Source organism: Lissotriton vulgaris, chromosome 8, assembly GCF_964263255.1.
Source record: "Lissotriton vulgaris chromosome 8, aLisVul1.2, whole genome shotgun sequence".
NCBI classification, from domain to species: Eukaryota; Metazoa; Chordata; class Amphibia; order Caudata; family Salamandridae; genus Lissotriton; species Lissotriton vulgaris.
In genome coordinates, this window is record NC_141696.1 from 1,556,003,598 (window position 1) to 1,556,028,134 (window position 24,537).

The 24,537-nt window shown below is 45.5% G+C and overlaps 2 pseudogenes across 2 annotated transcripts in view; both read right to left on the minus strand.

Moving 5' to 3' along the window:
- LOC147700383 (uncharacterized) overlaps positions 1-24,537 on the minus strand; it is a 106,423-nt pseudogene that overhangs the window by 57,995 nt on the left and 23,891 nt on the right. The window lies entirely within an intron of this gene.
- The window catches only part of LOC147700384 (uncharacterized), a 51,508-nt pseudogene that overhangs the window by 3,073 nt on the left and 23,898 nt on the right, over positions 1-24,537 (minus strand). The window contains exon 3 of the transcript XR_015299425.1: positions 41-2,398. The product of XR_015299425.1 is annotated as an uncharacterized LOC147700384 (transcript). The remainder of the gene's footprint in view (positions 1-40; positions 2,399-24,537) is intronic.

A 24,537-nucleotide genomic window follows, 5' to 3' on the forward strand; every position in this document is an offset into this window, starting at 1 on the left:
TCAAGTGAAGACATTTACGCATTCACTCCATGTGTATGGTTTGCCCATGTGCATGCGCTGGTGAATCCTTATAGTTGATAAACGAGTAAAGCTTGTTCCACACTCACTGCATGTGTATCGCTTTTCTCTTGTGTGTGTTCGCTGGTGGATTTTTACAGTTGATGCATCAGAAAAGCTCTTTCCACATTCACTGCAAGTGTATGGCTTTTCTCCTGTATGCCGTCGCAGATGGATGGTTAGTGCGGATGCTTAAATAAAGCTCTTTCCACATTCACTGCATTTGTATGGTTTTTCTCCTGTATGCCGTCGTAGATGGATGGTTAGTGCGGATGCTTGAATAAAACTCTTTCCACATTCACTGCATATATGTGGCTTTTCTCCTGTATGCCTTCGCAGATGGATGGTTAGTTCTGATGCTTCAATAAAGCTCTTTCCACATTCACTGCATGTATGTGGCTTTTCTCCTGTATGCCTTCGCAGATGGGAGGTTAGGTACGATGCTTGAGTAAAGCTCTTTCCACATTCACTGCATATGTATGGTTTTTCCCCTGTATGTGTCAGATAGTGTCTCTCAAGACACATAGATCTACTAAAGCTCTTTCCACATTCACTGCATGTGTATGATTTTTCCCCTGTGTGTGTCAGATGGTGTCTCTTTAAATTTGTGGATCTACTAAAGCTCTTTCCACATTCACTGCAAGTGTAAGGTTTTTCCCCTGTGTGCATTCGCTGGTGGATCTTTACATCTGATAAACAAGCAAAGCTCTTTCCACATTCACTGCAAGTGCATGGTTTTTCTCCTGTGTGTGTTAGGTAGTGGCTCTTTAGATGTGAGGCTGTACTAAAACTCTTTCCACATTCTTGGCAAGTGTATGGCTTTTCTCCTGTATGCCATCGCAGATGGACAGTAAGGGTTGATGTTCGAGTAAAGCCCTTACCACATTCACCGCATGTGTATAGTTTTCCCCCTACGTGTTTTCGCTGATGGACTGTTAGTTTTGATAAATCAGTAAAGTGTTTGCTATATTCACAGCAAGAATATGACTTTTCCCCATCGTGTGTTTGCTGATGGATCTTTAGTTTTCCTGAGAAAGAAAAGCTTTTTCCACATTCACTGCAGCTGTATGGCTTTTCCGTCTCTGTTTGTTGATCGATCTTTAGATTTGCTGAGAGAGTAAAGCTCTTTTCATTTTCAATATTTGTTTCTTTGTTTTCTGCTGTATGTGTGTAATATTTGCCCCATAGACCGGGTGACTCATTAAAAGTCATCTTGCATTCATTAGACCTAAATAAGCTTTGTTACTGGTGGCAGTGTAGGGATGAGAAGTTATTGCAATTCTTCTCACAAACACAGAATCTTAATTTCAATTTCTTATGTTTTTGTTTGTTAATGAACTCTTAGTGTGATGAACACTCTTGCGACATTCACTCAGTCCTCATGTGTTTTCCCTGTTCATTTTGGTGATGCTACTTTAGTACCGAGGAGAAGCCAAAGTTGGTCTTACGTTGTATTTTTTTTCCCTTTGGCGTTTAGAGTCTAAGCGTTAGTTATATTTTTTGTCATAAATCCTGTTAATGTGTTTGCTGACTGATCATTGTGGTTGCTGAACCACTAACTATATTTTAATATTAACTAAATATGTGTAGTATTTGCAGTGTATCTGTTCCTAATAGTGTTGAGTGCTTACAAGAATTTTTGCATGACTGATAGCATATGTATGCTCTATCTATCAGGGGATGTGTTGTAAGTCTGGGTTAAGAACTTTGGAGTATAAGTGCAAAGAATAAAACTCACAATTTATCTAAATAGTCTGATTCTTGGACAATAATTTATGAGATACACGCATAAAGAACAAACCTCATTACGAAGTATTTATGCTCTAGAATAATGTTCTGCATTGCTAGTAGCCGAACACTTAGTTCCTTGACCTTCAGATTTCTGGTCTGCTTCACGATTCATCTTTTGTATACCTATGGTCATTTTCTAAGGATCGAAAGGTCCAGCCAAAACAGGGATTATGATGGACTTCACACCACAGCATTTATATTATCATGATAGAGAGGGGAGCATTGTTGTAACTACCTGATCCTTATCTAAGATAAAGGGTGGCATCTAGATCCTGGGTGTGTTGGGCCAGCTGAATTTTCGTGATTTTTATTTATTTTGTTTTAGGTCCAAAGCAAGAATGTCCTCAGCCTCCTGAAGTTGTCGGATTGCACTTTATGTTCTTGCTGGATTTGTCTGTTTATGTAGGCGATTATCTGTCTCCTACTGAGTTGTTCTATTTCCAGTTACTGTTTGACATCATTTCTGGTTCTTCTTGAGTATTAGATAGCTTTCCAGTGTTGTCATAGTTTCTTCACTACTCTTCATCTTATGTGTTCAGGAATCTCCTCTCTGTGGATACAAAAATACTTGTAATGTAGAAATCTATAACCACCAAAGTGAACACTATGTCTCTGAGGAAATGTAAAACAAGCATTTTCATTGCAATAAGTCTCGCATTCACGCAAGTTTGAGCTATTGCCATTGTAAATGACAATGCCTTTAATTTATGTTTTGGGTTTTAAAACATAAATAAAAAGGCATTGTCATTTACAATACTAATGCCTTAAACTCTTGCAAACGCAAGACCTATTCCATTATAATAAAGGGCTTTCTCGACCACTTGTTAGATTGTAAATATCAGAGGAAGAGACCGGCCTGCAAAGTCTTCAAAGTAGTGATAAATAGTGCAGTGAAGAAGATGTGTAAGTGTTGTAAATTACACAGACACAAAGTGTGAAGTGAGAGTTACATATGATCCGAAGCATAAACATTAATAAAAGGTGCTCCAACACCTTTCACACTGTGATTACACTGTCGCGGCTCATGAGGATGAGCGGGGGGGCTATTTCGTGCCCTCTCCCTGAATTGGAACAGAGGGAAGGGGTCCCGTGACCAAAGTAAGGTAATTACAAAATTACACCATTTGTATTCAAGCAATTTGAGGAAAACTTTTTGGAAGCAAAAGAGAATTTAATTCAAGATTGCATATATCCTATTCAATGGATATCATATTCATTTACAACATATTCTTAGTACCACAGTTTATATATAATATGTGTGCCCACATTCACAACAGGAAGGGGGTGACGTGAGGGAAAGTGTAGGGGGTAGGATGTATGTGATCTGATTCATTCCGTGACAAGTCTTATTCAAGCTTCTAAGACAATGTACATGTGGTCCCTGGAAAAGGGCCACAATTAGTGGCTCAAAAGAGTCCAAATTATCGAATGTTAAACACCGGCCTAACTCCGTTATAGCCGTAAAAGTGTCTGAATGGGGACCAGAGTTGGTCGTAGGTGGTGTAGTCTACGTTTCGACCCAATATAGGTAGGTTTCTTATCCTTACATACGGGTCTTCATCAGGACAAGCAAAGTTGTGGGTGGGCAGCCTCCTTTCACAAGGGGGCGCTTGAGTTGGACTGAAGATGATTATCTTGGTCCAAGTTTTAGGTCGATAACTCTGTAGACCCGTATAGGGTATCTCCTTAGTTGGTTGTGGAAGCAAATGGTTAGTGGTGGATAAGAAATTGCAACCACTATTAACAGTATGTAAAGTTCAATTTGAATTGGTATGGCAGACCTCGCTCGGGCACAATTTATTCCTCGCAAAGCACCCACGTGCTTAAGGTAGGGAACCAGGAGGAGGCAACAGATGATTGTTAATCTACTTGACTTTCCTTAGAAATTCAGCGGTTCTCTATCGAAAATGCATATATGAATTGCACAATTTGAATTGCAAAAACCAGCTTGGAAATCTGCCAAATAGGCTGCTCAGGAAATATGTATTTAGGCAATCCTTAAACCGTCTTTTTGGATGGTGTCTTTATACCTGCCACTGCCTGGCGCTATCAAAAGTTGTTGAGAAACGAGTCACCGATATGTTCACCGTCTCCTGATCAGGCGTCCAGAGGTCAGAAAATCAATCAACCTGGTCCGTGCACCGCTGCTCAAATAGCGCCAGGCAGCCACAACCAACTAAGGAGATACCCTATACGGGTCTACAGAGTTATCGACCTAAAACTTGGACCAAGATAATCATCTTCAGTCCAACTCAAGCGCCCCCTTGTGAAAGGAGGCTGCCCACCCACAACTTTGCTTGTCCTGATGAAGACCCGTATGTAAGGATAAGAAACCTACCTATATTGGGTCGAAACGTAGACGACTACACCACCTACGACCAACTCCGGTCCCCATTCAGACCCTTTTACGGCTATAACGGAGTTAGGCCGGTGTTTAACATTCGATAATTTGGACTCTTTTGAGCCACTAATTGTGGCCCTTTTCCAGGGACCACATGTACATTGTCTTAGAAGCTTGAATAAGACTTGTCACGGAATGAATCAGATCACATACATCCTACCCCCTACACTTTCCCTCACGTCACCCCCTTCCTGTTGTGAATGTGGGCACACATATTATATATAAACTGTGGTACTAAGAATATGTTGTAAATGAATATGATATCCATTGAATAGGATATATGCAATCTTGAATTAAATTCTCTTTTGCTTCCAAAAAGTTTTCCTCAAATTGCTTGAATACAAATGGTGTAATTTTGTAATTACCTTACTTTGGTCACGGGACCCCTTCCCTCTGTTCCAATTGTTACCCAGGTCCCTATTGACTATATTGGGTTCAACCCTCTCCCTGAATTGAGCGTACAGTGGGGAATTGCGTAATGTCATTGCTATCTTTGGCCTAATAAACACTCCAGCTGTAGTAGGGTCCTGGCTTCACCTCCTGGTGCAAGGCGGGCTGTGCTTTTTGGCACACATGGATGGAGGGATGGTCTTGGCTGCAGCTCCGACCTCGTACAATGCCCCTGCTATTAGAAGTGAGCCAGAGGTGCTGAGGTGGTGGTAGTGGTGGTGGTGGTATTGGTGGTTATATTGGTGGTTGTATTGGTGGTGGTATTGGTGGGTGGTGGTACTGGTAGTAGTGGTACTGGTGGTGGTCCTGGTACTGGTGCTGGTACTTGTGGTGGTAATGGTGGTGGTACTGGTGGTTGTACTGGTGGTGGTGGTGGTAGTACTGGTGGTGGTGATGGTACTGGTGGTGGGGTACGTGTGATGGTGGATACTGGTGGTGGTGGGGACTTGTGGTAGTGGTTCTGGTGGTAGTGGTACTAGTGGTGGTTGTGGTACTGGTGGTAGTGGTTGTGATGGTAGTACTGGAGGTAGTACTGGTGGGGGTGGTACTGGTGGAGGTGGTGGTGCTGTGGTGGTACTGGTGGTGGTGGTGGTAGTGGTACTGGTGGTGGTGGTAGTGGTACTGGTGGTGCTATTGGTGGTGGTACTCATAATGGTGGTGGTACTGGTGGAGGTGGTGGTACTGGCAATACCGGTCTTGGTAATGATGGTGGTGGTACTGGTGGTGGCGATACTGCTGGGGTTATTAGTGGTGGTATTGGTCGTGGTACTGGTGGTATTGGTACTAGCTGTACTGGTGGTCGTGGTGGTGGTATTGGTGGTGGTACTGGCGGCGGTACTGATTGATTTGATTTGATTTTACACTTATATAGCGCTTACTGTCACCCTACGGGTATCCTGGCGCTTTTGACTGAATTAGGTGACCAGAATGGCACCAGGTCAAGCCCGGTGAGCAGATAAGGGGAAAATTTAGACTTTTGGAAAGAGCCAGGTTTTCAATCTCTTTCGAAACTCCCACAAGGTATCCATTTGTCTAAGACTAGTCGGAAGGTCATTCCATAGGTGAGTTCCCACCACATTAAATGCCCTTCCGCCAGATCTAGCACGTTTAAATCTGGGGACCATTAAAAAGCCAGCACTCGAAGAGCGGAGTTGCCTCCTAGGTTGGTACCACAAACTTTTCTTGTAGGGGAATAGGACCAGTATTATGCACAGCTCTAAACATCATACACAGTACCTTAAACTTGACCCTTTCCTTAAAGGGTAACCAATGCAGCTCTCTCAGAGCCAGGGTGGAGGATGAGCTTCGCGGCCTGTTAAGTGCTAGTTTTGCTGCTGCAGATTGTACTCTCTGTAGACCCTGCATGACATATTGAGGGGCACCTGAATACAGAGAGTTACAGTAGTCAAGTCTGCATAGCACGGTACTCCTTACCACCAGTGGACGTGTCTCCAATGGTAGTAATGGGAGTATTTTACGTAGTAGACGGATTAAGGAAAAGCATACATTGGCAGTTCTGCTTGCGTAAGACTCCATCTGGAGTTTATCAACAATCAAAACCCCGAGGATGCATACCTTCTTCACCGGCACTATTGGTTTCTCCTCCGGGAAGAGTTTAAAATCCCAAGATAGGGGTTTAGGGATCCTCCCAGAAGAGCAGTACAGCACTTCAGTTTTTCCGATGTTAAACTGGAGAGAATTTCTCTTAAGCCAGCCCGCCGTGCAGTGGATACACTGCTGGAATGTGTCCAGAGAGATCGCCTGTTCCCCTTCGAAGGAGAAAGCTATCTGGGTATCGTCGGCATAGTTAACTAAGCTGACCCCAAAAGATTTAATAATAGCGAGCAGGGGCTGCAAATATACATTAACAAGCATTTGCAATGCAATGGTCTCGGCATCATTAAAGGTAGAGCAATTGGCATTGCTCATGACATTTCTTTTTTTTTCTTTAAATCATAAATAAATGGCATTGTCATTTACATTGCCAATACACACCACTCTGCACCTGCACTCACTGCTCTGCACACTCACTACTCTGCACACTCACTACTCTGCACACTCACTACTCGGCACTCTGCACTCACTACTCTGCACTCACTACTCGGCACTCTGCACTCACTACTCTGCACTCACTACTCTGCACTCTGCACTCACTACTCTGCACTCTGCACTCACTACTCTGCACTCTGCACTCACTACTCTGCACTCTGCACTCACTACTCTGCACTCTGCACTCACTACTCTGCACTCTGCACTCACTACTCTGCACTCTGCACTCACTACTCTGCACTCACTACTCTGCACTCACTACTCTGCACTCACTACTCTGCACTCACTACTCTGCACTCACTACTCTGCACTCACTACTCTGCACTCACTACTCTGCACTCACTACTCTGCACTCACTACTCTGCACTCACTACTCTGCACTCTGCACTCACTACTCTGCACTCTGCACTCACTACTCTGCACTCACTACTCTGCACTCTGCACTCACTACTCTGCACTCACTACTCTGCACTCACTACTCTGCACTCTGCACTCACTACTCTGCACTCTGCACTCACTACTCTGCACTCACTACTCTGCACTCTGCACTCACTACTCTGCACTCACTACTCTGCACTCACTACTCTGCACTCACTACTCTGCACTCTGCACTCACTACTCTGCACTCTGCACTCACTACTCTGCACTCTGCACTCACTACTCTGCACTCTGCACTCACTACTCTGCACTCTGCACTCACTACTCTGCACTCACTACTCTGCACTCACTACTCTGCACTCACTACTCTGCACTCACTACTCTGCACTCACTACTCTGCACTCTGCACTCACTACTCTGCACTCACTACTCTGCACTCTGCACTCACTACTCTGCACTCACTACTCTGCACTCTGCACTCTGCACTCACTACTCTGCACTCTGCACTCTGCACTCACTACTCTGCACTCTGCACTCACTACTCACTACTCTGCACTCACTACTCTGCACTCACTACTCTGCACTCACTACTCTGCACTCACTACTCTGCACTCACTACTCTGCACTCACTACTCACTACTCTGCACTCACTACTCACTACTCTGCACTCACTACTCTGCACTCACTACTCTGCACTCACTACTCTGCACTCACTACTCTGCACTCACTACTCTGCACTCACTACTCTGCACTCACTACTCACTACTCTGCACTCACTACTCACTACTCTGCACTCACTACTCTGCACTCACTACTCTGCACTCACTACTCTGCACTCACTACTCTGCACTCACTACTCTGCACTCACTACTCTGCACTCACTACTCTGCACTCACTACTCACTACTCTGCACTCACTACTCACTACTCTGCACTCACTACTCTGCACTCACTACTCTGCACTCACTACTCTGCACTCACTACTCTGCACTCACTACTCTGCACTCACTACTCTGCACTCACTACTCACTACTCTGCACTCACTACTCTGCACTCACTACTCTGCACTCACTACTCTGCACTCACTACTCTGCACTCACTACTCTGCACTCACTACTCTGCACTCACTACTCTGCACTCTGCACTCACTACTCTGCACTCACTACTCTGCACTCACTACTCACACTCACTACTCACACTCACTACTCACACTCACTACTCTGCACTCACTACAGCTTCCTTCCACAGCTAGAACTAGTGCATAATGTCAAAACAGAGAAAACAAGGAAACACACTGAAGCTGTCTGTACCACGCCAAGTTCACATTTCGAGCAGCATGTGTTAAATCACGCTTTAGACTACTTCTCTACTCAAAAGTAGTACATTTCCTTCAAAAAGATAAAAATATGACATGCAAACAGTAATGCCGAAACAAACTGTTCAGCATGGGTTTTGATTTACATGAAAACATTAATTTCACTTAAAATAATAATAGTTTTTAGCTAAATTAAATTTACATTTGGATTTAGGGCATATTCACATATTTTTAGTAAATTTAAATGTCAGTGGCAGATGGACACGCTTTCATTTAGCAGCCAAATATACAATAACTTACTGCCCCCGGAATTCCGCCGCGGCCGCACCGGAAGTCAGGCAAGGTCGCCTGTGACGGGGGCGGAGCCGCGTCCGGACCGGAAGAGGAGGCAGGCGGAGGAAATGCGTGGAGCGGCCCGGGGCTCCTGCGAGCGTGGAGAGCCCCCGGGGCCGACAACAGGACGTTGTACGCGTGTTGCGGGGCTCCCTTGACCAAGAGGGAGTCCCGGGATAGGAGCCGCAGCGTCAACTCTCCCTGCCGGTGCGGAGCAGTAAGTTAAAGGGGAGAGGGGGGGCCGGTGCGCGCGTGTGTGTGTGTGTGTGTGTGTGTGTGTGTGTATGTGTGTGTTTGTGTGTGTGTGTGTGTGTGTGTGTGTGTGTGTGTGTATGAGTGGGGGGGTTCTGTATGTATGTGCGTGCGTGAGCGCTTCTGTTTCTATGTATGCGTGTGTTGTGTGGGAGCCTCGCGCAGCGCTCGTGCTAATGCGCGTGCCAGTTTAGAATCGCCTGCGCGCGGCCAGGAGTGTCTCCTGGGACTGCTACTCGCTAACATAAGATCTCGGCGGAGACGCGCTTACGCGCGTCTTTTAGCCGAGACCTAAAAAGGATGGGACTAATCGCAGAGCCCTGAGGGACCCCATGTATTACTGAGTATTTAACAGAGGAGAATGGTGCCAGAGTCACTGCCTGCTGTCTCCCCACCAGGTAGGACTGGAGCCACTGTAAAGCTCATCCTTTCACTCCTATCCTCCTAAGCCTTTCCACTAGGATGGTATGGTTCACCATGTCGAATGCTGCTGACAAATCGAGAAGCACTAAAATAGTAGCATTCCCGTTGTCGGCTCGCATACGCAGGTTATCCATCATAGTGACGAGCGCTGACTCGGTCCCATGTCCCGGGCGAAACCCAAATTGGTCTCTATCCAGCAGGAGATTATCCTCCAAAAAACCCGACAGTGTCTTACTGACTACCTTCTCCAGGATCTTAACTGGGTAAGGTAGGAGGGAAATTGGTCTAAAGCTGGCGGGGTTGGATGGATCTAGTGTAGGTTTTTTATCAATGGTGTTACCATTGCCTGTTTCCAGCTTTCCGGGACAGTGCCTTCCGTCAATGATTGGCTGCAGATCTGTCTCAGCCAAGGGAAGGTGTCTTTACCAAACGTCTTCCAGACTTTATGAGGAAGGGGGTCAAGAGGAGACCCTGATGTAACACTGTAAGCTAGACCGTTAAATAAATCGGCGGTGATGACCGGAAAGCTATCCAGAACCGGCGACTGAGGTAGGCCGGTCTCTTGCAGTTGCGGCGGTACGTGGTGGTGGTGGTGGTGGTACTGGCGGTGGCACTGGTGGCCCTGGTGGTGGTACTGGTAGTTGTGGTACTGGTACTGGTGGTTGTGGTACTGGTACTGATGGTGGTGGTACTGGTGGCTGTGGTAATGGTGGTGGTGGTGGTATCGGTGGTGATAGTGGTGGTACCGGTGGTATTAGTGGTGGTGGTACTGGTGACGCTGGTACTGGTGGTGGTGGTAGTACTGGTGGTGGTGGTAGTGGTACTGGTGGTCCTGCTGGTAGTAGTGGTGTGTGCTTCTTTAAGGCAGTGTATTGGATGTCAGTCCCACTCGAGCAATTATGAACTCTATTCAGTGCGGTGGTGCCTTAGACGCTTGTTACACGTCACTTATTTGTAGCATATAATAGGAAACAGTTACAAACGGCCACATAATGCACTACTGAATGGAACCCTATGTAGGCAGAGTATGCTTTTCTTCTCCTTCTGTTAATTGCCGGAGTCAAAGGACAGAGAGAAGCATGCAGTTTAAGTAGTTGTTATTTGAGCGACTGTTGCTCCTAGTCTGCAGGAATTTCCAGTACCCTTTTTCTTGGATTTTGCTCTGCCAAGTTTAATTCATTATTGAATGTAAGCGTTTAATGTGCGGCGCACGTTATCATTGTCTTTATTCGTCTGAATCAAACAAGCCTTAATAGTGGTGCAGACATATTACTGTTGGCATGTAAGAGGAAACTCCTGCCGAGTTCGGCCTTGTGATCAAGAGAGGGAGTTTTAAGAGGCTAAACGTTGTGATTTATCACCTGTTTTGCTGTAGTTATTTGTGCTGATACCTGCGTTTAATACAACGTGACGGAAAGACTTGGAAGGGCTGTGATGGCAACATTCATCAAACTACTTGTACATTATTTTATGGAAGGACAAAGTACTCAGTTTTAAGCTTTTTGGATAATATAGCAATAAGAGGCTTTGCCGCATCTTCCTACCCCTTGACGTCTTAATGGAGATTGTCTCGTATAAGCAGTGGGTAAGTCCTTCCGAGACAACTGCAACCACTACTTCCTGCCCTTAAAATTACGGATGCTAAAGCTGGACAGCTTTGGATCTGCGTCCTTCACACGGACACAAGATGCACAATTGTGTACAGTCCATTCCCCAAAGTATATGCGACGCTTTCAAGCGACACAAATGCTGAAGCCAGTACAGTGGAAGGGTGCACTAACTTTTTTATGAAAGAGGAACCCGCATCACACACGACAGCTGGTCTCTCACTTTTACTTTTGAAACCACTAGTGCGAAACCGCAGCACCTTGCCCGTCCAAACTGTTGATGAGTAAGACTTGTCTCCCTTCCTCGCCTGAACAAGGTTTGCCGGTCACCCACATGAGCTCTGTTTTTAGTTGAAAAAAAAAAAATTGAAAAGAAATCAAGCTCATTTCAACTTGTTTTTGCTTTCTTATATTAGCTGAAACACCAGTATACATTTAAACGTATCAAACCTCCGTAAGCACGTACATTAGTCATGAAAGGAAATAGTTCTCACCGACTACAATAACGCCGACCGTGTAATACCGCAAGTAAAAGATCCAGTCCTGATGGGCGGTCACAAAAGAAGACAGGGCGGTAACAAGGATGGGCTAAGAAGCCTTATACTGAATCGGAAGCCAGCGTTTACCAAAGACAATGCCACCAGCCAATGAAAAATATGGGCGGAGAGTGGGCGAGGCTTCCATGCCACTTCCACATCTAACCCTACTACAGCATGCCTCACAGAGCTAGCAGCGCATGCGCTGCAATGCTAGGCTCGACCTAAAAATGAACACTTGAATAAATTTCAGTCACTGGTAATTACTCTAGGTAGCAATTCATTCCATGTTTTTAGCTCACTACGCCACTAGATTCAATCATCATTCTTAAGACAATCAGAATTGATCCTGCGCCAGCCCAGAATGTGCCAGAGTGCACCTTCATCTGATTAGTTCCATAAACAACCACACAATGGATTTGACCTTGTTGGCCATGGTCAGTGAGTTGTGGTTTAAGTCCTACAGTACTGCAAAACAAATTAATAAATTTCACTTCATCGTGTTCATAGCTAACGAAAGAATACCATTACAATGAAAATAAAACACAACATAGCCATTTGAAGAATAGAATCATTTTTAGGAAAAAAACAAATCCTTGAGGGAAAATCAGAGGCAGGCGCTCGTCCTTTTGAGCTCAGCATCATCGGCCACTTCAATCCAGTGTTACAATCCCCTGGGACTTGCCATTGCCCGCCATCCCACTACCTACCTCTGGGAGGGGTGCCAGAAGAAACAACCTAAGCCACAGGCAGCCTTGCTGGGAGGTGCCAGCCACGAGGGCGAAGCAGTGGTGGTGGCACTCCTGGCGAGTGCTTATGCGGGGCACGCAGAGGGCCCACCACAGGAGGATACGAGCATGCCCCTTGACTGCTGGGGGCGCCCTAAACATCTAAAAGGTGACTGGACATCAGTACTCCCTCTACATTGCATAGTGGCTTGTGTGGTGATCCTAAGGGCTCCCCACATGCGGTGTGCAGCCGTTTTTTCCCCTTGCCCCTTGGAACAGGGGGGGGGTCTGAAATGGCACCTGGACCTGACTGCAGACCGTAGCCTGAGGGTGCCAGTCAATGGGGTGTGGCAGAGGCGGTATACCCGAGGCCTTATACCAGCTTCATTCTCCGCTGGTCTCAGGACCACGTGGCCTTGCGAGGAGACCTGATCTTCCTGGCTGCTGGAGGCCGCCTTTGAAGACAGCGACTGGGGGGCCTGGCTGATCCTTGTCCACCAGCAGCCCCCCTGGGGACAGAAGACAGTGTAACACCAGCAGGGCCTGACAAAGCAGCTTGGTGGTGATATCTTCCTACTTTAACATGCGTTTCCTGAGCACCAGGACTCACTCCTAGCTTGCCCTCCTTTATATTTTCCTTAAATGATTACTCCATAGTTTTTTGTTTGATTGTTTGCAAAATTTATTTTCATTTTCAAACTTTGTTAGTTAGCGAGTTTCTTTTCTCATATGACATTTCATTTTCTGTATCATATTTTTCGCCCAATTTATGTATCAAACCCAATGCATTTCAAGCGATAACGCCCTTCGTCAGGGGATTTTCTTATCTGAAAACATGAATATATCCTCATGAGTACACATGTAACATAAATTTACAACCATTAACAATGCACATTGTCCATAATGATTCAATGTCTGTCATACTTTGGAAAACAGCATGGAGAATGGGACCCCCTCAAAAAGATTAGTTGCGACCAAGGAACAGAGGGGAAACAGGAAATTTATTCTAGAGAAATGTTCCTTCGCTAACTAACAAAGTTTGAAAATGAAAATAAATTTTGCAAACAATCAAACAAAAAACTATGGAGTAATCATTTAAGGAAAATATAAAGGAGTGCAAGCTAGGAGTGAGTCCTGGTGCTCAGGAAACACATGTTAAAGATTTGATTTGCAATACCCTGAACACGCTCAGCAGGGTAACCTACCGTTTCACCACCGACCTATGTGAAATAATTCCACCTCACCACTGAAAACGGATTAAAACAGAGTGCGTTAGTCCACACCATAAACATTTGAGACGATATCTTCCTACTGCCAGTAGACGCTCTGGGTGGCCTTTTTCTGGCCCATCATTTGTACCCCCCCTTAGGTCGGGGATCCACGCTTCATCATCCCCCAGCAGGCAGCTTCGACCAGACAGGAGAGTGGAGGGGAGCCTGACGTACCAGACCGCCAGGCCTGCTGACAACTTGTTTCCTGGGGAGGCTCCCAGTCCCCAGATAGACTGCACAGACTACTACAGATCCTTCCTCCGCTCTCCACGCCGGCAGCCAGCACCGGAGAGGGGTGCTCACTACCCTCACTAGGTGGGTGGGTAGACACAAGGAAGGGCCCCCCAACATATTAGAAGGAGGGAAAATCCTTGCTGGGCCCCCTTGCTTTTCCACCATATTATGCCTCTTACCTTATATGCTGCCAGCCCTGCGGTGCGGCCTGACATATCAGGAGCTGCTTTGGGCAGCAGTCACATCATATCATCCAGACTGGTTGCTCTGGGACATAACAGAACCCATTACAGCCCCCCCCCCACTAAGAGGCCCTACACTGACTCACATCCCACCGGCCGACCACTCAAATCCCTCACCCAGGAGGATTAGTCGCTACTGCACCCCCGTCCTCCTGGACTTATCTGAGGGAACTTTCCCTTCAGGCAGCCACAATGATCAGACACAGAACAGCAGTGCCTGAGCCGCACACCGGGCACCAAACAATGGTGCGGGAAACTCCTCTCCCGGAAAATCCTATGCAGAACTCACACACGCTAACAACAAACTTGATAAGGTCCTCGCTGCCCTTGAGAGCTCCTGCCTCACCATAGAATCGACAGCGGGAACAATGATGACCCAACTTAGATTCCTCAAAAACGACCACGGAAACAGTCCGAGAGGGTGTCAGAGGGTGAAAAGGAGATTTTGGAAGCCCAGCAGACAATGTCGGTCCTTCAGGCTCAAGAGAAGACCCTGGAGGAGCTCACAAAGAAGTAATGTTCACATCATTGGCCACCTAGAGGGCCGAGAACCATTCTTGGACAACTGGTTCCATTCTTCCTTTGTCCCCGCCTCAGACCTCAACCCATTTTTCTCCCTGGAGAGGGCACACAGGGTCCAGACAAGACCATCAATTCATCCCCGCTTGCCAAACTACACTGCTACTGGGTCTGGAATGCCATCCTATGGGCAGCGCGCACGGGTAGCCCCTTGGAACTGGACAATCAAACTGTCATATTATTCCCGGACCACACTCCAGCCATGCAGCATCAGAGGTCCTCTTTCCTGAGCGCAAAAAAATAGTCTTGGTGAGCTTAGAATACAATACTCATTATTGTTCGCAGCCCGCCTCAAACTGCACTCAGAAGGCAAGTCTCTATTCTTTATGGTGCCCAAAGACATTTGGGACGGGCTAGACCAACATCCGGCTGGAGCATCGTCACCCCAAGGAGGGTCTCTAATAAACAATCAGGAACTGGCAGCAGAGACACCACTGTGACAGATCAGGGCTCGACAAATCCACTCGCCCGCTCGCATTTGCGAGGGAGAATGGATCAGGACGAGCTATTTTTAGGTCCTACTCGCCCTTTCTGGCGAGTAGGAAGTCAAACTAACTTTTGTCCTCTGTCTTTGAAAACAGAGCAAAAGTGACAAGATAACATGATTTAAAGGCACTTTTATTGCTCCTAAAGGGAATGAGCAATAAAGATGCCTTTAAATCTTGTTATCTTGTCACTTTTGCTCCGTTTTCAGAGACGGAGGTCAAGTGGGTTGCAGTCAGGTCGAGGGGATTTTCCATGGTACTAGACCTGCAGGACTAGTACCATTTTTCGGATTTGTCGAGCCCTGCAGATGGGGTGCCTCCCCACCGTCCAAACTCACAGCACCACCCCATCTGGAGCAGCTCATAGTTTACCTGTGGCAGGGGTTACAAGTGATGGCATCACAGAGACAGCAAAGGTTCTTTGAAGGACAGGAGAGGCCCTCACATCTTCACGACCAACAATTGGGCTGCAACGGACAAGCCTCACCTTGGCCCTACAGATCTTCTACCTCCCCCACTGGTCACACCACAGACACCATAGTCTTAACTGGATATTGTATCCTAAACCCAACTTGAAACCTCCTCTATTTATCTCCCTCCTCCCTCCCCTGCCTCTTTCCCTCTCCCATCCAGATTCCCACCCAGATATCAGGCCCCTACTACCAGCTTCTCTGTACAACCAGGTGGCTGCCCACAGATCCTACTCTGCCGTTTCCCACAGCCAAGTCACAACCCCACCTTCAGATGTGGTACAGGATTTCACCCTGCAGTGCTTAAGGGGACCCATCATAGGCAAAACCTATTTCGCATGTGTGCATGGCACCCACCTCTAGATATGCCCCAGAGTCCCATTCCAAGCCATTGACACATTAGTGGATAGGGAAGCTTGCTTCCCTATAGCAGAGAGTCACCTCAAAGGCTCCAGGGTCCTTCTCTGCAGCATTTATGCCCCTAATATAGACCAGGAGGCCTTCTGGGCCACACTATCACAAACCCTTGCACACAAAACGGGAACCTCATGGATCCTGGCAAGCGACTATTAATGTTCACTCTTTGTTTCCTTGGACTGCTCCTGTCCCCGATGCGCCGCTCACCTGCAAGCAGAACACCTTCGGAAATGGAATGGTCAACGCATGGCAAACTACCCACCCCAGCAAATGGGTCTGCTCATTTTATTTGGAGGTGCATGACTGGTCATGCACAGGCATTGCATTCGGGAAATATCAGGGGACCGCAAGTTCGAATGACTGATCTCCGACCTCGACAAGGTGTTGGTCCTGGACGCCTCCAAAAAGCCGGCACTTGCATATTGCAAATACTGCATTGGGAAGATACAAAGGCAGGATGGATGCAACCTTGGCTGACCCACCAGGCCTCCCTTTCCATCCTCGAGATTACCTTGCCCTCTGGTGTCTACCTTCACTGCCAACAAGCTATCCTAGCAACCTTCTTCACGTATTATTCCTCAATCTATGCTGAGGCTCCGTGCCCATGGATGACTGAGATCAGCTCCTACCTCCACTAGTGCCCCCTTCTGAGAGTTACACCCATCAGTAGGGAGAAACTAGATCAGCACTTGACCACCCAAGAGATCAAACTGGCCATACGCTCACCGGCTAGGAATAAAACCCTCGACCATGATGGTCTCCTAATTGAATGTTATAGCGCCTTCAGTTCCCTTCTTCCCTCACCAGGCTGAGGTATACGAGGGGCTCTGCGCGCTATGTTTCTACCTCCCACCGTATGCAAATCTGTATCGACATTAAGCCCGATCGGGACACAACCCTCCTTGCGTCCTACTGCCTTATCGCTATACTGGGCATGGATTACAAAATCCTGGGGAAGATTCTGGCTGAACGTTATACCCAGATCTTGCCGAACCTAGTCCACCCCAATCAAATAGGCTTTGTGCCCGCGTGGAGTACTTCCCAGAATATAAGCAGCCTCTTTCATCTGATGGACCAGGTCTCCCTGCTGCTTCCCTTATGTGGCTAACCTTATTCTAGTCTTAGAAAAGGTTTTCGACACCCTGGAGTGGGACTACATATTTCAATTGCTATCTGTCCTGGGAGTCGGCAAACACCTCAGTGCATATACGCAGCTAATGCACACCACCCCCAAATCCAGAATCTGGTTAGGCCAGCTGGTTTCTTCAGCATTTCCTGTGGAGAGGGGCACTAGACAGGGTTGCCCCCTCTCCACCCTACTATGTGTCCTCACAAAAAAACCTCTGAATGCTACTCTATGCTAAGAGAGGGAGGCCAGTCGGATACCCCTGGAGAGCACAATCCATGTGGTCTCCCTCTATGCAGATGACCAACTCTTTTACATTCAAGATATTCATACGGACCTCTCCACCATCCACACCACTTTACACTCCTTTGAGCGAATAGCCGGGCTGTGGGTCAACTGGGAAAAGCCCTGCACGTTCCCCTTCGGCGGCTCACTGCCCCCTATTGAGATTCAGCTGGAGGGGCATCAACTGGAGCGTGGGGTGGAACTGTTCGGTATCTCCCAAGGGCATTCACAGCCCTGAAATGCCAGATCCATTTTGGAAAACAATCCCGATGGCCACAACGGCAAAATAGCTATCTCCACAATGATTGTACTTCCCAGTCAACATTTCTGTATTGACCCAGCTATCGGATAGGATAATAACAGTCATGCACTGGCTAGATGGATCAGGCTCAGCAAGTGGCTTAAAGCTTTTGCTCACTGGGGTGTTGCTAAAAACATACATATGCAGTGCAAAGAAAATGACCCTAATCTTAATGAGCAATTGGGAAAATGATAAAAAAAAATGCTGTATGATGGGACATATGCCTAAGAAATGTTGCCTTCTTGATACATAATGGAGCTGGATTATTCACTTGCCAGTCTTTCTATAGAATACCCTTTTAGACATTTAGTGTAACTGATTAAAAACTATTACACTTTGTAAGTATGTATTAAGCTATAACTGATGGCTTGTTGGTTTGGTAGATCACCCTCTCTAGTAATGGTATGGATCTGGATTCTGGCGAAGAATCTGTACATAATATATAGAAATCACTGAATAGTGAAGAAAGACCGTGTGAACCTGGAATGCGAAAAATAATCCCCACTACCTTTACCGTTAGAAGAAATTATGGATGAACTTAAACTTTTTAAACTGTTCATAGTGGAGACAAATGATGCCCTTCGGAGAATTGAGGAAATGGTCTCATCTTGATTTTATGCTTACCGAAGCTGAACGACGAATCATCGATGTTCAAGACATCATAGCCAAACTGGAGTCATTGATGTTCAAGACATCATAGCCAAACTGGACTGCCTGACTAAGGAAGTCATTCCACTCAAAAACAGAAGGAAGATTCAAAAAATAGTAATATGCATCTATGGCATTCCAGGAGATTCTGAAGGGCCAGATGGAATTACGTTTCTAAAACTTCACATTCCCAAGACTATCAGCTTACAAGTACCCACTAAACTTAACATGGTATTAGTTCATCACAAGCTCCTACATCTACCAGACCAAAAGGGATTATCGCCTTTTTTCTACTATATTCTGACTTTATGGAAGTACTATCAGCCACTAAACAATATAAACAAATGCTAAGGTCTTGACAGAAGATCTTCAGAGATTAAGTAGCCAGAGCAATGGCCACTCAAAGGAAATAATTTCAGTGTTCCATGAATGCTCAATATGCCTTATCCATCCTTGTTTCTTTAAGGTCACTTATAAGGACAAAACAAGTACTTTTGTTAACCTGGCAGATCAGAGACAGTTCATACACACCCACAAAGGAGAATCTATGGAACTCAGTAAAACCTGATCTGGTTTCCATGGGACCCTTAATCTCTACTTTACTCTTTGGAAGTCCCCAGTTATCCCTGGACTAATGGATAAAGCTGTTGTGTCCTCCAGTGTTTCCCTATCCTTGTGTTCACGTCCTGTCATCATTATATTGTTCTTGCTTGCTGGTAAGTCCAAACGTTATTTGTTAGTTTTGGTTTTATGTATTAATTTTCTATCACTTTTCCTCCCTCAGGTGCATTATTACCTTCTATTCCTCTGGGATTTGCTTCTGGTTGGCCTCTACTCTCACATTCCACCCCCTTCTATATCAAGAATACCCTTTTGTTTCCTTTGCGGACATTCATGGCTAAAGTAATATGGCTTTTTGTCATCTCTTTTCTTCTATTACTGGCAAGCTCTTTTGTCTCCCTACTCACTTTTCTTTCTTATAACTCCTTCATTTTCTTCACTTTGTATTGGCCCTTTCACTTTCTCTTCTACATCGTATTACAGCTTCTCTATCAGCATGCAACGCTTATTGTTTCAGTTCCACCAGTTTTCACCTTACTTATCCCCCTGAGGTTTTTCTTGTCTATAACATAGGTTTACAGATGTTTTTGTTGTCTAATCGTCTCCTTATACATTTCAAATTAATAGTGTATGTATCATTTCCTGGAATGTAAAAAAGGGTACATAATCCTGTTAAAATCAGAAAGTGCTTACTCATCTCTTAAAACTGAACTGCCAAATTTCTCTCTTACAGGAAACACATCTTAAAGAACAGGACATTGTTTATTTACACAGACATTGGGTTGGAAATGTTTTTTCTTCCCTGCTCTTAATAACAATGGTGTAATAATCCTGGTTCACAAATCCTTAAACATTCAGAATATGAATGAAGTCAAACACGACACGGTTAGATAGATCTTACTGACTAATAAGATTAATGACACTGGTCCTACAGGAGTCAACCCACAATTCGGTGATCGTTTCTCTTCCCTCCTATCATTGTGTCCTTTAGATAACTGTATAGTAGGAGGAAATTGTCATCAATTAATTAACCTTTTTGTAGATTGTTATTCTCAGACCGGATACATCCTCACTAAAATGTAAAAAGTCTTTCATAAATCATCAGCTTCCAGGGGATTAGTTGATGCTGGAGAATCTCCCATCCTAATGTTTTGAAATTCGCGTTTTATTTCCCTGTTCTCACATTCCAGGATAGACTATTTCTTCCGTACACAGAATGTTCTCCAGTTTATCTTGCATACAGAAATAGGGTCTATGCTTATACCTTGTCATACCCTTGTTATAGTTGATTTAGGCATCCCAACCGACACACCCCATTTCAATAGATGGAGATTCAATAATGCCTTATTACAAAACAAGATATTTTTTGAACAATTTACTGTTTTTAACTTAATTCTTCATGGTTAACCTCCCTTCAAATACTCGAATGAATTTTACGTAGGATGCTTTTAATGAGATAGCTCGGGACTTTATTATAGATAACATCACAAATAAAAAGCAAAAAGCCCTTAAAGTATTCGAACAATTGTTAAAACAGATTAAAACCCTGGAACACAAATATTTTTCCTCTAACAAAACAAACACCATATCCAGATTGATTCAGGCTAAATTACAGGATAATGAGCAATCCTGTGATAGAGCATGTAGCACTTTACTCAAAATGAATGTGACATTTTTCAGTAGCCGCAATAAAGCAGGCAGGTTACTGGCCAATTATCTGAAAGTTAAGAAGCAAAAATCTAAGATAACTGTCTTCACTGATAAACATGGGGCCAGACATCCTAATGATTCAAAAATATTAGAATGTTTCAGATTAATATACAAAATGATGTACACCAGAGACTTATCCCACTGCAGATTTCTTTTCAATCTTTCCCTAAACCAGTTGCTCATATGGTAGATCTTTCTTTTTTAGACACCGCAATATTCGTAACGGAGATCAAAACAACCTTTAACCAAACTTTCAAAAGATAAAGCTTCTGGTCCCAATCGACTTTGTAGTCGAGTTTTATTCTCAATTTTCACATCTTTTAATCCCAAAACCTTTACTTCCAACTCAATATTTTCTAACCGAGCACAAGACAAGTTTTCTGGGGCTATGTTATACCTACTTCCTAAGAAGGGCAGCAATCTATCTATCTGTGAACTTATAGACCAATTTCGCTCATAAATACCAATTGTAAATTTATTACAAAAGTCCTCACTCAATGCCTCAATCAAGTAATTCCAGGCCTAATCGGTAAACAATAAATCGGGATTTGTGAGGGAAAGGTACATTTCGAATATCTCTAGAACCTCTCTCAACATTATTCACATGGGTCCAAATCCACTGCTCCCATAACTTTAGTTGTGGAAAAAGCCATTCCTGTGTTAATTGGGATTTCATGTTTGAAGCCTAGAAATGGCACAGCTTTAGCACCCATATCCTCAAATATATTCGCTTATTATACCGTCCACCTCTATTTTCGTTTATAGCAAGCAGTCACAGCGGTTACCCTTGCATAGAGGCACCAGATAGGGTTGCCCATTATCCCCCCCTTTCATATATTTTATCTCTAGAATCCTTCTTGGGGAAAAAAAATCTGCAGATCCCCTGCTTTTTCCAGTCTCAAAACACAAAGATGCTCACCTCCGAATCTTCTCCCGACATTCTAGCCGCCATACCCTGTGAATACTATATTATACAAACTAACCGTCCGCCAGGCAAGACAGTAGCTGCCTTTATCCACAAAAATCTGAGTTTCTCCACCCTTACCCCACTAAACCTGTCCACCACTGACAACGCAGTGATAAAACTTGAATCCAAATCGTCCCCGCTCATATGCATACTACCGTACACGCCCCCTCAGCACATGCCCCTGTTCCCCCACCTGTTAGCCGATCACGTTGCACCCTTAGTCACTAGCCATACTAGAATCCTCCTAATAGGGGATTTCAATTATTGGGCAAATGTCCCCCAAGGAGGCCCACACTCCACCGAGGTGAAATACTGAAAAACATGAATTTTACCCAACAGATCTCTTCAGCCACCCATTCAAAAGGCCATACTCTAGATCAAGTTTGGACCCCCGACTTAGTGACTTCATCTCCATCGATCATGCCCTGTGTATGGTTTGATCACCACCTGGTAGAATTCTCCTTAAAGCACACGCTCACGGGGAAACTGCCTACCTTGGGGGGGGGGGGGGGGTGGGGGAGATGGAAAGAAAATGGCTCACAATTGTCAACAGCGATTTCACCACCACTCTAACACAGCTCCCCATCCTACACCCAATGTCAACCTACACGAAAAATCCTTCTCGTCCTGGCTATTAGCGGCCAGTAACTTACACGCCCCACTTAAACAAATTAGTCTCACCAGCCAACATGAGGCTCAGAGATGGTTAAACACTGAGTAAACAAGAGAGGTCGCTGTACTGTTCCTACTGGGGAGTATTTATCTGGCATGACCGCAGATGTTAAAGTAACATCCTGGGGCATCCATTTTGTTGGATGGAATGGCCTCACACACCCCGAAGGATGTCATGCTTCATCATCGGCAGTTGCTCCTCGTCGGGGAGGCGGTGCAATCCCCGACGGGCTCACCTCAAAGAGGGGCTCTTTAGCGGAGATCTTTTTCCAACTGCCTTTTGGTGAGTGGGGGTGTGTGGACTGGACTAGAAGTGGTGGTGTGTGGGATATTAAAATGTAGCAAGGGGTACCTGAATTCTATTTATTCTGGGGGTCCCCTGGTTACAGTTAAAAAGGTGGTTAGGCTCACTAGGTGGTCAGCAGGTTAGGTCAAGTGACCCTAGTTGAGGCTAAAGGTGATGGTGGTCGACATGTTTCACGCTGTGGGTCTATTCACCCGCGATTCATCAGGACCGTGTTAGAGTGATGTGGCACACATGCAAGTGTAACGTGTGTCTAGTGTTACCTCTGTGTGGAACTCCTATGCCTGGACATTTAAGGAGAAAAAGGAAAACACATTAGTTGTCGTTCTATGCATGTTTGGTAGTTGCAGTCGAATGCCAGAAAATTATTATAATGATCATAAAACATGCCTCTACAGTGTGAGCAAGCATGCCTTGCAACCCGGTCTGTGTGTAACACGTGCGCAGTGACAAGCACACACAGCAGTTGTTGAATCTGTGAGGAGGGAGGTGAAGGAAATGTGAGCTAAAAACAATGGTTTAAAATTAATCTTATGGAAAAAACTTTAAACCTATTACAAAAAGAGGTGTGGTTCTTATTGCAGCATTTTCTGAGGGTTTGGCTGTTCTATTATCAGCAAGCAGGTGGGTTCACTGTCACACCCTAAAAGAGACGTGCACCTAGAAACAAACCAGACCAAAGTACATACTGTGTCTAGAAACGGTACATTAATTAGCTTGCACACATGACCCACTCACCTGAAGGTTAAGGACTACCTGCCACATGAGGGGTCGGCGGGATTAAGACATCGGGGGAGAGCCCAAGGAGTATGCTAGGTGTAACAACAAACAACAAGGTACCAGGGTTTGAGAAGTCGTTAGGAGTAAAAGCCTGATATTTGCAAGCAGCATGGAGCTGCCCCGATGTACCCCATAATCGCGTAGGGCTTACCTCTATCCTTCCGTGTCCATGTGGTGTGACCTACCCTTCTCCGCCGAGCTCGAGTAGATGTGGGAGCTCAGCGGTAGGGGAATTATATAGCGCGTTAACCGGGTCTGTGGGATCTGGCGTGTCTCCGCCTTCTTGTTAATGTCGCGTGATCGAGGCGCATATTGGAGCGGCCATCTTGGAGTGGCGCTTGAACACGCATGGCGCAATACAGGAATCCTGTTGTAACAGTGCAGGCATTGTGATTAGTAATTCATCTTTTAGCTGTTGGAATATTCCGGTACGGCCGTAGTAAATAACTTATTGCCAGATGTGTATTGATGTTATGTGACCCGTTTGGTAGGAAATATATAGCGCGTTAACCGGGTCTGTGGGATCTGGCGTGTCTTCGCCTTCTTGTTAATGTCACGTGATCGAGGCGCATATTGGAGCGGCCATCTTAGAGTGGCGCTTAAACACGCATGGCGCAATACAGGAATCCTGTTGTAACAGTGCAGGCATTGTGATTAGTAATTCATATTTTAGCTGTTGGATTATTCCGCTATGGCCGTAGTAAATAACTTATTGCCAGATGTGTATTGATGTTATGTGACCCGTTTGGTAGGCATGTGTATTGACTCGTCCTACAGAGCGGTCACGTGGTCGGAGAGCTCAGTATGGCGGCCATCTTGAGTAGGTCAATTGGTGTATGTGGTGCTGAATGTGCAAGCGGGCACCAGTGTCATGTATTGTGGTTGTAAGGGTGCAGGGATGATGGATTATACAACTAGTCATGTGGGACACGTCACATGGTGTGTGACTTCGCGACGTATCTGGTGTTACAGTGGCAAGTGGGACTTATGTTCGAGTGACACAGGTTGGAGACCGTCACGTATGTGACCCGTATGTCAGGAAGGTGGTTACAGTTATAGAGCAGAGAGGGTGGCCCTGGTATCTTATAGCGAGTGCCATGGGATGTCCTCGTTAAGGAATTCTCAATACTGGGGAGTTGACACTAGAAGAACCTAGGTTTGCGTTC